The following is a 13,588-nucleotide window of genomic DNA, read 5'->3' as shown; positions in this document are numbered from 1 at the left end:
CGGTTCACGTCCACGAGTTCCCTCGATGCTCATTGGTGGACTGTGTGGAACCGCCGGAGCGCGGGCGTCGGCGCGGGCGTTCGAACCGGCGCTTGGCGGCGTTGCCATGGGGATGAGGCCTGGCCGCAGGCTCCAGCTTGTGAGCAGAGAGGGCTCCGGTTGCCGTCTTTGGGGCTCTCTCCTCTCAGCGTTATCTTCAGTCTTCAGACAAGGTTGACCGAGGAGGAATTTGGAAGCCTCCTAGGTGAGAAATGGCGGAAGAGAATCAAGGCGGGTTGGCCTGGTCGAGAGCCTTAGTGCCTGCCCTCGCCGGAGAGGGTGAGCAGGGCGCCCGCCGAGCCGCGTGAAGAGGCGGGCAGTTGTAAAGGAAACCGGGAGTTGACCTCTCCCTGTCGGCCATTCACCCACTCGCCTACCCGTCTTCCCCACTTCTCCTGTGAAACCTTTTCTGAGTCTCGGGGTCTTGCTTTTGAACCCATAGCCCTGACTGGAAACTCTCAGAGCGCTTCTGTTCTGCTTTGGGTTATTTGTGTACTTCTGTGAACCCCGTTCTTCCTTCTCCCATGTAATTCTGAAGTCTCTGAGGCAAGGCAAGCATCTTACATATTTCACACATAGTAGATTTTTCAGGAAATATTTGTTGAGTTGAATTTAGATTCCACAAATAGATTGGATTTCTCTCTATGCCCTGCCCCGTTTTTCCTCCCATACAGAGATTATTTTTTAGTTTTTATAGAACTAGGAGGAGGGTATTCTAATCTCTTAATGCACAAAGACCTGAAAGTTCACGGTTAATCTTTCCACTCTGTGAAATGGAGAACGTTTTGGTTGCTTACTGGAACTCTTCCCACCTCGTGGCTTTTAGTCTTGGTCTCCCAGTGTTTCTTATTGAACTTTGTGTTAGTGTTGCTTAAAACAAACCATTCTGTTGTTGCTGTATGCTAAGAGACATAATGTCAGTTTCTTAGTGACCCACAGCTATTGTCACATTTTCAGTGTGTTTTGGAAAACGTTTTATTTAAATCCTTTTCTCTTTTGTATTTGTATTCTGCTTTTAGTCTCCTTCAGCACATATAACAGCTGCTCTGGTAGCCTTTCCATTTATCAGGTGTCCCTGATAGAATTGCATTACCAAGACTGTTGTTTCGTTTTTAACTCATAAGACTATATGTTGCCATTATGCTTTGCTGATTCTTATATCAAAATCATAGCTCAATGCTGACTTTAATAAAAAGATTGAAAAAGTTAGGTATAGCAGCTCTGTTCTTAACTACTTTCCTATGACAGTTTGAATAAAACCCTATAGCTAAGCCACAGACCTGTGACATGTAATGGAAACCCGACTGGGGATTCAGGGTTTGGTCTTGGTTCTAACTCACTAGCTATGGCTGGCTTTGCAGGTCATTTAGCTCTTTTAGATTTCTCTTTTTCCATCTGGAAAATCAAAAGGTTAAATTAGATTAGAAGTCCTGTGGCTCTATTATCAATTTAGTCAAGCAGTTGTTGCCAGGTAGATATCATGCACTCAGCCTTCCAAAGACCATACAGCTGGAGGTAATAGCTACCATTATTGAGCATTTACCATGAGAAAAGCACTGTATCAAGGCCTTTATATAAATATTACATTTTTCTTAGCATAGTACAGTAATGTACTACCCACATACCACTTTGTTAAAAATTTTTGGTTTCTGTTGTAAATGAAAATCTTTTAACTATTCATAGTATGGCCTTGGGGCAAACTAGGGTATGGTTCTCTCATCTTCCCATTGAGGAGAAACAGCAGTTTCTTTCTCTGGGCTCCAGTTTTCTTGTTTGTAAAGTGAGTTGAAATATTCTTCTCAGATCTGTTTAGTTTAATTGATAAATTAATCCAGTTTCCTGCACTGGTTCAGCAAGCCTATTCATAATTTGTTCAGAGTAGGTCATCAACAGATATTGTTAAATGAGTGATGGATTTCTACTTGTACTTTGTTGTAATCATTATATACTTCCCAAGATAATGTCTCAAGGAATTTGATGTTCATCATCCTATTAAACAAGAAGACTTTTCCATAAGCATAAACTAATAGGTACCATTCATATTGGAAAAATTCATTTTTCCACCAGTATGTCTTTTTTCCTGTGTAGGGAAAAACCACATGCGTCAGGGTTCCCCCTCCCCGCCAAAACAATTCTCCATGACACCAGCTGGGTGTTCTGCAATTTACCTCAATCCAGCACTGTTTACCTGGAGGTAGTGTCAGATCCTAGAGGTTAAGGGCTTAGTCCCCCAAGACTGCTCCCGTATCACTTCAGATACCAGTTATAAGTAGTAAGTCCTCAGATACCCACAACTTCTGTCAGATTTGACTACGAATTGGAGGTTCCCAAGCCCCCTCCTCAGGTTCAATTAATTTGCTGCAGTAGCTCCCAGAACTCAGAGAAACGCTGATGTTGACCAATATATTAAAGGATATGATAAAGGATTCAGATAACAGTCAGATGAAGAGGTAGACGGGGGAGGTTTCAAGTGCAGGAGCTTCTGTGCCTGTGGATTTGGGATGTGCCACCCTCTCAGTATGGATGAATACGCCCACCCGAAAGCTCTCTGAACCCTGCACTTTTGGGATTTTCACGGAGGCTTTATCATACAGACATGATCAGTTATTAACTCCACTGCCAGCCCTTCTCCCATCTCTGGAGACTAGGAGCCTCCAGAGTGGCTGAAAATTCTAAGCTTCTCTTTGTGGTTTAGTCTTTCCATCCAGGAGCTGACCCAGAGTTGCCACTAAGAGATACTCCTAGTGCTGTTATCACTTGGGAAATTACAAGGGTTTTAGGAGCTCTGTACCAGGATCTCAAGGCAGAGACCAATGTATATCTTCTGTTCTTAGTCTTTGTTTGTTTTTTTTTGAGTGCTTATGTTATTTGATTGCTTATTTAGCACTTTATTACATTATCCCAGTTAATCCTCACAAAAGCAAAAATCTCTTCCAAGTCACTATCATTTTTTGCCTGTTTAACAGTAGGTGACTAGATGAAAGGTTTTTATTACTGTAACCATAGCAATTCGTTTGTGTGATAGGAACTTCTTTCATTTTCTTGCTCAGAAGCAGTGAGTCAAGGCACTGCCAACTCTGCTATAGTTTTCCTAAGTAATCAAACTATGCCTGATATAAAAGTTTCTACTACCTGTGACTGCAAATGGTATCAAATGCTTTTTTATAGTTTTAAAAATAGTGTAGGGATATTTATGCATTGAATAATTATTGAATGTTTATTATTCCCAGGACTCTTTAGGTTCTAGGGATAAAAAGATTAATAAGACACATTCCTTGACCACAAGATGATATTCTAGTGAAGAAAATAGACATACTCATAGATAATTATAACAGAATGTAGCTTCAGTAATAGAAATATGCAAAAAGTATGATATGAACATAGAAGGGAAATCCAACCGCATCTGGGGAAACCAGAAAAAACTCATTTATGTTTTAATCAGTGGGTAAGAGAAAGTTAAAGTGAGGTTTAATGAGAGTCAGAGGAGGCCATTTAAGAGTACAGTGTGTATAAATGCAGAGATAACAGTCTAAGAAGTTGACTGAACTAAGGAGGGAGGTGGGGAGAGGAATGAGCTAGGCTGTAGAGCTTTGTTGTTGTGTCTGACTCTTCCGCGGTCCCCTGGACTGCCGCACACCAGGCTTCCCTGTCTTGTACTGTTAGTTGTTCAAACTCATGTCCATTGAGTCAGTGATGCCATCCCACCATTTCATCTTCTGTTGCCCCCTTCTCCTTCTGCCCTCAATCTTCCCCAGCATGAGAAGCTTTGTAGGACATGCTAAGGAACTTGGATTTTGGCCTTTAGATAGGATGCCACTGAAAGGTTTTAAATAAGGGAGCAGCATGGTCATAACTGTGCTTTCAAAATAATGATCTGGTTCTCTAGTGCAGTCAGTGGCTTGGAGGGGGCAAGACTGGAGGTGAGGACAGCAGTTAAGAGGCACGTGATGATCTAGGTGAACCACCATCTGAGGCTGAACCATTTCTGTGGTAGTAGGAATGAGGATATCTAAGGGGAGATGTGACAGATACTTGGGAGATTAAATTGACTGGACCTGTTGATTAGGTTTGGGATTAAAGGGGAAGGAGTCTAAAGATGCTTCCCTGTTTAGCTCTGAGTGTCTAGATAGGTGGTATTTTGTCACTTACCTCACCCCAGCCCCCACTTCTCCAAGGCACAGAGAAATGGAGGAACAGATTTTGTGGGGAGTTAATGAGTTTAGTTATTGACAGATAGTTTGGATGTTCACTCTTGAGGACATTTTGATGGTGATACCTGCATATTTTTGCTGCAGGTTGGAGGAGAAGATACTATAAGATGGTTAGTTTTATTGTGAGGTGAGATAAAGGTACACTGAGATTCTGAAGTAGCTGGTTAATAATATTGCACAATATCCAGGCCAAAACGACTAGTAGAGATTTCACAAGCAATGGGGAGTAGTAGTGTCTATTATAGTCTTTTAAGTTACCTGCTTATGTTGAGATTTGATTGGTTAGAACTTAGAACTAGTGGTATAGAATTGTGTAGCCAACATACAGATATCTGATTGCTGTCAAAACAAATTCATATAGCTGTTTTTAATAAATTTATGGATTGGTTTCATTTATATAAAGCGAGGTGATGATAATTGCCATCTCTCACAAAACGTCTTGGAAGATTAATCAGGTAGCATAATTAATTCAGGTCAGTTCAATTGCTCAGTTGTGTCCGACTCTTTTGAGACCCCATGGACTACAGCACGCCAGGCCTCCCTGTCCATCACCAACTCCCGGAGTTTACTCAGACTTACGTCCATTGAGTCAGTGATGCCATCCAGCCATCTCATCCTCTGTCGTCCCCTTCTCCTCCCGCCTTAGTCTTTCCCAGCATCAGATCCCAGTGAATGGAATTGTTTTAGTTGTTCTTTGTTTTCTCAGCAGCATTCCTTTAGAAATAATTTCTAGTGCCATTGTGGTAACAGTTCCCAAGAGAGTATAACCCTGAGTAAAAGAATCTCTTATCATCTTAGTAATTTATAAAAACTATAATAGTTATTTTTTCTACAAAAATATCGTTATAGAAAACCATAACTATATATTATATAAAGTTATGTAATGATACAAATATAACTATATTGTAATAGCTATTAACCATGTGAGATGTATTTTATGATAAGTATTTTATAACTGCAAAATGGCAACAAATTTGAAAGTGACCAGCATCTACAATTGGATTGTACATGTGCACTGTTGCTTCAGTGGTGTCTGACTCTGTGCAACCCCGTGTGTAGCCTGCCAGGCTTCTCTGTCCATGGAATTCTCCAGGCTTGAATACTGGAGTGGGTTGCCATGCCCTCCTCCAGGCATCTTCCCAACCCAAAGATCAGATCCATGTCTCTTACATCTCCTGCATTGGCAGGTAAGCTTTTTACCACTAGCACCACCATAATTGGATTAGACCAAGATTTAAAAAATAAAACACTGAGTTTAAACCCAATATTGGTTACCACCTGTTGCAGGGAATTCTTTCAAAATTAAACCTCTGTATTTAGAGAGAGCAGTACTTGCACTGTTTTAAAATAACTGAGTCCAGCAGTTTTGTTATGCTTATTTTTAGGTGATTGCTTCCATGCTTTGCACCAAACTTAGAAATTTTAAAGTGTCATAGTGGGGCTCTTGAATGAAATTGCAGTAATTGCAAAGCGTTAGCTACTTAACCATAAACCTTGAAACTTTTTTTTTCAGTTGCAAAAATAATCTTTCACAAGGTACTTTTGGGTATAACTCATATGATTTGTATCCCAAAATTCACATCTAGCCTTAACAATTACATTAGGAATCATATTCTTATCCCTTTGCAGCTGTTGTTTTAAGCAGGTGTCTAGTATCCCTTTCTTAAGACCAATGGTTTATAGATAGAACAATATCTGGAGCTTGAAATAACTTAATTCCCTTGTTGGAGGAAGAGTATATACTCTGTTATCCACCTTTTAACCTCCCACTGGCAACATTGAATTCTTGTGTTCTTAATTAGGGATCTTATGCCTATTGTAGGGTATACAGACGGCTTAATGCAGTTTCATTGAGAATATTGGATTTGTATTGTATGCAGTTACTAACACTACTGTGTGACTTTGTGACTTTTAAAGTGGTCATTATTACCTAGGGCCAGATGGATTGGTGGTTTAGTACTACACATACTAAAAAGGTATATACTAAAAGGCTTTGGAACATTAAATGGGTGAGTTGTATGGTATATGAATTATATCTCAATACAGTTGTTATATAGATATGTATTTTTTAAGTGGCTATTGTCACAATTTAGGGGAACTCAGATAAAGAAATACTTCTTGGCAGTCAGAAGCTATTTTAGTCCTTGAATAATATTTCACATCACCTCTATATTAATGAGAGCATATAGTATGTTCTAATGCCTGCTGACCTGCCTATGTAGTCCCTTACTTTCAGAAACAGTATATTCACTTAAAACATATATAACTCAGTAAATAGAAAGTGGAAAATAGTAAGTTTGAAAAGACCACTGAGGTTTAGCCTATCAAAGCTGTGTAACCTTAGGCAAGTCACTTAATCATTCAGTGCCTCAGATACCACATAAAATGAAGGTGTTGAAGCAGATCCTAGTTCTCAAACTCTGATGTACACAGGGCTAACCAATTAATGGAAATGAATAAAGTTGGTAGGTATAAAGGAATGGGGAGCAGGGGGACTATGGTGTATAGGGTAGTATATGTCCTTCTAAAGAGTACAGCCATAACTTACTTTTAATTGTTCCTGCTTTTTAAATATTGAAATTTTAAAAAGTTTTAAACATTCAAGCCAGACTACAAGGTGTGAGGAAATCCTTCATGGGCCTAGTATTATAGACTTTGTTGTTGTTGTTTAGTCTCCCAGTCATGTCCAACTCTTTGCAACCCCATTGTCTCCAGCATGCCAGGCCTCCATGTCCTCCAGTCATCTCCCAAAGTTTGCCCAAGTTCACGTCCATTGCATCAGTGATGCCATCCAGCCATCTCATCCTCTGGTGCCCTAGATCAGCTATAGACAGGATGGTCTCTGTTGACGGGGAAAGCTGTAGGATTCTTTTTTCCCCCTTTATCTTAATGTAAATATTATGTGATACATTCCAAAGGGTATTATGAAGTATATATATGTCAGTTACAAAGCATAATACAAGATGAATAAATACCTAAGACCTAGTGGATAATATCCTGTATTCTCTTCCTGTTCACCATTTTCTTGCTCTTCCATCAGAAATAACCTTTATCCTACATTTTCTATTTTGATACCTAAATAATGCAGTGGATTTGCTTGCTTTTGAAGCCTTAGGAAAAGGGACATTGTTTTCTGGGATTTGTTTTTTTCCTCATGATGTTTCTGAGATTTGATAAGTTGTTCAGTATAGTTTGTTCTCTTACCACTGCTGTATAATGTTCCATTGTTTGAATATACCCAAGTTTGTTTATCCTCCTGCCAGTGGGCATTCAGGTTATGTTGTTTTTGGCTTTTGTGAACAGTGCTGCTCTGAACATTTTCTGTGTGTGCCTCATGAAGCTCCCGTGCAGAGGTTTTTCTAAGGAATATACCTAAGAGTTGAGTTGCTTGGTTGTAGGCTATATAAACACTCAAAACGCCACACTGTTTTTCAGTGTTCTTTACCCCCATAATCCTTTGTTCTGAATGTTCTCCATAACTCTCCCTTCTTTAATTTGTTTTCTCTTCTGCCACATCTATTTCCCCTTAGTGAAGATAACCTGCCTCACTGCCCCTTATTTTCTCTTTCTAGAAAGCTTTATGTTCTCTGCCATATCATTAAAAATGTTTCCTCTAACATAATCGAATCATATTTAGAAGTAAATATTACTCTTTTACAGTTACATTATAAATAACTTCCTAAAAGTGTCCTTAAAAGGCTTTTCCATGTGGATATTTATTTTAAAATTTAATGGTCTTTTAAAGAGCTTTGTAAGTTTTATTTGTCAGGTTTGATCTAGGATTAATTATATTTAAGTTCTATTTACTATGTGTGTGTGTTTTTAATTACCTCACAAATGATCTGGTTATTTGTAGCATTTGTGAAATTTTAGTTGTTTCCGGGATTGCTCAGCATAAATAATTTGAAATTTTGTTGTTGAATGGAGTGAATTTTTTAAAACTTGAGAATATGAGTTATTTCTGAATTAACTTTGAATATTTTTCTTTTAAAAAGTCTGTGACACACAAATGTTACCAACTTTTGTTTTTTCTACCATAAAAGTTACCCAAAACCACATTTTACTTTCCTCTTCATTGTATTCTTTAAAACAAAAATAAATATCCCTTTAAAGAATTATTTAGTTAAATATTATAAAAATAACAGATTATTTGATATGTGAAATACATGGACAATTGAGTCAGATTTTCTTTCTGTTTTAAACAGGGTGATTATTTAAAATAAGTGAGGGTAGAGTTCCTAATATTCCTAATAAAATGAAACTGGCTTTAGTTTATGCATTATTAGGTTTATATTGAATTACTTCTTAAAAACTATGGCCATAAACGCCCACCTGGAACATGTTCGGAATGCTCTTCTAATTTATTCAACAAAGCTCTTGAGATTTTCATTCTGTGCTACAAGAGTCTAAAAAATAATTCAGCCTGTACCTTCTTAACAGCTCTTAACCACAGCCTAAATTTCCACAGAAACTTTCAATACATTTTCTTGATTTCTTCCGTGATTGATTTTGTTTTTGTTAATTACAGAAGTAAATGTTTTATTATATCTCAAAAAAGTTATTAAAGTTTAATGATGTTCTGGGGGGATGTATTGACCCTTTTTTTCCTTTTTCTCTTTGATAATTTAAGTATTTGAAATGTAACATGAATTTGAGAAACTGAAAATAGCTTGGCTGCTTTAGAACTTGGGCGATTTTCCCCGTTTTTCTGATTGACCAGGAATATATAGACCTTAGATTTGGGTTGTCTACTTTTATAGTGAGCAATAACCTATTGGAAATATTGAATAGTCTTAAGGGACTTCTGTGACAATCCAATGGCTAAGACTCTGGGCTCCCAATGCAGGGGCCCTGGGTTTGATCCCTGGTCAGGGAACTAGATCCCACAGGCTACAGTGAAGATCCCATGTGCTGCAACTAAGACCTGGTGCAGCCAAATAAATACTTTTTTTAAAAAAGAAAATTGAGATTTTGAATTGACGTTTATACAGTCAAGCAGCAGTAGACTGTGATATTTTCTTCAAATTTGTTTCACTATTCATTTTTCTGTTAAATTAGACTGATATAAGAAAATTTTTCCTTATTAGCAGATGTCATTTAGGTCAGTGAAAAAAGAGCTATGAAAAATAGTGTAATCATTTTAACTTTTTCCCAAAGACCTAGGAAGGGAAAAATCCCCCAAATTTCAGTCTTTGTATATTAAATAGATTTAAACTAACAATGACACTATATGATTTTATTTTATGAAAAATTGCAGAAAATACACTCGCCATAGTGACAGAAAGCAAATCAAAGATTAGCTGGGACCATGGGTGGAGGAGAGTATTGACTCCCAAGGGCACTGGGAAATCTTTTGATGGGACTGTCTTGGTTGTATTGGTGTTTTGATTGATATAGTGGTTACACAAGTATGTATTTGTCAGAACTTATGAAACTGTTCTAAAATTGGTCTGGTTTGTTATACATAAATTATACCATAGTATTTTGGTATGTAGCATCATCTAATATCTCTATATAATATATAGTAACTAAGTGTTTGGACTTTCCTGCTGGTGCAGTGGTAAAGAATCCCCCTGTCAGTGAAGGAGAGGAAAGTATTTGTACAGTTGTTATCGATGAAATAATAAGTTAGTAGAAGCCTACACATAGTACTGCTATTAATTAGTGTATTTTGCAAGTATAATTCCTCTGCTTCCATATCTTTAATCTCTTACCTTTTGAATCTCTTACATATTCAACTTTTTATAAATCAAATAATAGAAACCACCTTTTAATAGTTCTAAAAATCTTTAATATGATGTATCTGTTTCTAATAAGTCAACACTTCTTACAAACCAGGCACAGTGACCCAGTGCTGAGTAAGAGCATGGCTCCATTTTTATGGAGTACTTAAAAATTTTCAAGTTAGTTTTACATAAATATTTTATCACATCCTTTGAGAGGGGGAAATGAAACTCAGAGAAACTAAGTGATTTTGCCCAAGGTTACACAGCTAAATGACTGAGAGTTATCTGATTCCAACTTCAGTTTCAGGCAGTTTAGGTGGGTAGAGTTACATAGTTTAGATAGATGAATGAAAAGTTTGAGGGGACATGTTAAATAGTTGGATCTTATCCACATCCTGGAATGTGAATCAGCTTCCTTAATTGTGTATAAAGTTGCATGAATTCCCCTTCCAGTTTATTTTCTCTGCCACCAGGATAAGAAGATTTGAATTTCTGCCAATTGGATTTCTTCCAAGACTCTATTTCTGATTGTTACCCCAACAGCTGAGACCTAGCATTCTCTGGGTCACAAAGGAGCACTGTGCATACTTGTGGCATTGAACGTGAGTGGGCCCTCATGTAAAGATCTGCCCATCTGGCCTCCATTGGGTTTTACTGATTTGCAGGACATTTTCCTGGTGGTGGCAGCTGTGAGAGATACCATGCTGCAGCACAGATCTGCAGGAGGCAGCCATTCTGCTGAGCAGGGTACATAGTGGGCGTCTTAGGGGAGCTGGCGGGGAGCTGTCTTTGCAGCTGCTTTTGATGGAGGCAGCATGGAATAGTGCAAAGAACATAGGACTAGCCACGAGAAGACCTAAGTTTGAATCTGAGAACTGTTCCTTGAGAGCTGTGTTAAAACTTGGGCAATTCACTGATTTATTCTAGTCTTTTTCCTCCTGAGTAAAATGAGGGTGTGACATGTGCATTATGGATGAATCTCATAATCATTATGCTAAATAAAAGAACCCAGATACAAAAGAGAATATATTGTATACTTCCATTTACATAAGCTTTCAGAAAAGCAAACTTATATGTAATGACAGAAACATCATACAGATCAATTCAGTCGCTCAATCATGTCTGACTCTACAACCCCATGGACTCAGCACGCCAGGCTTTCCTGTCTATCACCAACTCCCGGAGCTTGCTCAAACTCATGTCCATCGAGTCGGTGATGCCATCCAGCCATCTCATTATCTGGCATCCCCTTCTCCTGCCTTCAGTCTTTCCCAACATCAAGGTCTTTTCCAAGGAGTCAGGTCGGTCGTTGGCTAGGGCCAAGGGCAGAGGGTAGGATGGAGTGCAAAGAAATGTGACGAATCTTCTGAAGGTGATGGAAATATTCTGTATTTTAATTGTGGTGATGGTTTTACAGGTGTTTACAACTGTCAGAACTCATGGAATTGTACCCTGTCGTGCACTCACACCCAAAAGGAGATTTTGAAGCTGTTTTAGAGCTTAATAAGAAAGAATTGAGGGAAATTCCCTGGCAGTCCATGGTTAGGACGCCACATTTCCATTGCAGGGGACATAGATTCTATCCCTGATAGGGAACTAGGATCCTTGTGCCTTGTGGTTCACCAAAAAAAAAAAGAGAGAAAGAATTGAAATAGATTTGGATTATTTACCATGGGTACAGGAAGAGAGAAAAGCAAACCAGTGAAGTTATAGCTAATGTAACAGGAAAGCTCAAACACTAAGCAAAATCAATAGTCATCCACCTTGACTTCTAACTCATCTTTTATCAGTTTGCTATTTTTATCTGAATCTTTATAAACTAGTAATAGTAGAGGATGTTTAAAACAGACATATTTAAAAATGCTTAATTTACTAAAATTTTTTACCTATATTCCATTGTCTGGTCCTTCCACTTCTTAGTGATTATTATATCCTGTCACTTTTATATTGAGGAACTACACTGACATCCGCATTGTCACAGTGCGACAAAGGTGTCGGTGGTACATTTTTAACTTCAGTATGTAAGAAGGGCTGCAAGAAATAAAATGGAAATGACTTGCCCTTCCCAGCCCCCAAATTCTCATCTTGTTTTCTATTAATGATTGTAAACGCCTCAATATCCTTCTTAATAAAGCTTTCCAGAAGCCACAACTAATTTTTGGAGTTGACACTGAAGTCAGAAATTGACCTAGAGAGAATATTTAGTAACTCAAATATACAGTAGTTCAGTTCAGTTCAGTCACTCAGTTGTGTCCGACTCTGCAACCCCATGAACCACAGCACGCCAGGCCTCCCTGTCCATCACCAACTCCCGGAGTTTACCCAAACTCATGTCCATTGAGTCAGGGATGCCATCCAACCATCTCATCCTCTGTCGTCCCCTTCTCCTCCTGCCCTCAATCTTTCCCAGCATCAGGGTCTTTTCCAATGAGTCAGTTCTTTGCATCAGGTGGCCAAAGTATTGGAGTTTCAGCTTCAACATCAGTCCTTCCAATGAACACCCAGGACTGATGATCTTTAGAGTGGACTGGTTGGACCTCCTTGCAGTCCAAGGGATTCTCAAGAGCCTTCTCCAACACCACAGCTCAAAAGCATCAATTCTTCTGTGCTCAGCTTTCTTTGGATGTCCAACTCTCACACCCATACATGACTATTGGAAAAACTATAGCCTTGACAAGACAGACCTTTGTTGACAAAGTAATGTCTCTGCTTTTTAATATGCTGTCTAGGTTGGTCATAACTTTCCTTCCAAGGAGTAAGCGTCTTTTAATTTCATGGCTGAAATCACTATCTGCAGTGATTTTGGAGCCCCCAAAAATAAAGTCTGACACTGTTTCCACTGTTTCCCCATCTATTTGCCATGAAGTGATGGGATCTGATGCCATGATCTTCATTTTCTGAATGTTGAGCTTTAAGCCAACTTTTTCCACTCTCTTCTTTCACTTTCATCAAGAGGCTCTTTAGTTCCTCTTCACTTTCTGCCATAAGGGTGGTGTCATCTGTATATCTGAGGTTATTGATATTTCTCCTGGCAATCTTGATTCCAGCTTGTGCTCTTCCAACCCAGTGTTTCTCAAGATGTACTCTGTGTATAAGTTAAATAAGCAGGGTGACAGTATACAGCCTTGATGTACTTCTTTTCCTATTTGGAACCAGTCTGTTGTTCCATGTCCAGTTCTGTCGCTTCCTGACCTGCATACAGATTTCTCAAGAGGCAGGTCAGGTGGTCTGGTATTCCCATTTCTTGAAGAATTTTCCACAGTTTATTATGATCCACACAGTCAAAGGCTTTGGCATAGTCAATAAAGCAGAAATAGATGTTTTTCTGGAACTCTCTTGCTTTTTTGATGATCCAGTGGATGTTGGCAATATGATCTCTGGTTCCTCTGCCTTTTCTAAAACCAGCTTGAACATCTGGAAGTTCACGATTCACATATTGCTGAAGCCTGGCTTGGAGAATTTTGAGCATTACTTTACTAGCGTGTGATATGAGTGCAATTGTGCAGTAGTTTGAGCATTCTTTGGCATTGCCTTTCTTTGGGATTGGAATAAAAACTGACCTTTTCTAGTCCTGTGGCCACTGCTGATTTTTCCAAATTTGCTGGCATATTG

At 38.7% G+C, this 13,588-nt stretch overlaps 1 protein-coding gene across 2 annotated transcripts in view; it reads left to right on the top strand.

The window, feature by feature from the left end:
• The window catches only part of KIF24 (kinesin family member 24), a 70,556-nt gene continuing 57,068 nt past the window's right edge, over nt 101-13,588 (top strand). For both annotated transcript variants that reach the window (XM_013966141.2, XM_018052372.1), the window contains exon 1: nt 101-244. The gene's annotated coding sequence lies outside the window, so the exon portion shown is untranslated. The remainder of the gene's footprint in view (nt 245-13,588) is intronic.

Source organism: Capra hircus, chromosome 8 (genome assembly GCF_001704415.2).
Source record: "Capra hircus breed San Clemente chromosome 8, ASM170441v1, whole genome shotgun sequence".
Classification (NCBI taxonomy): Eukaryota; Metazoa; Chordata; class Mammalia; order Artiodactyla; family Bovidae; genus Capra; species Capra hircus.
Note: the sequence above shows the minus strand (reverse complement) of the source record. Positions and strands in the feature narration are given on the sequence as shown.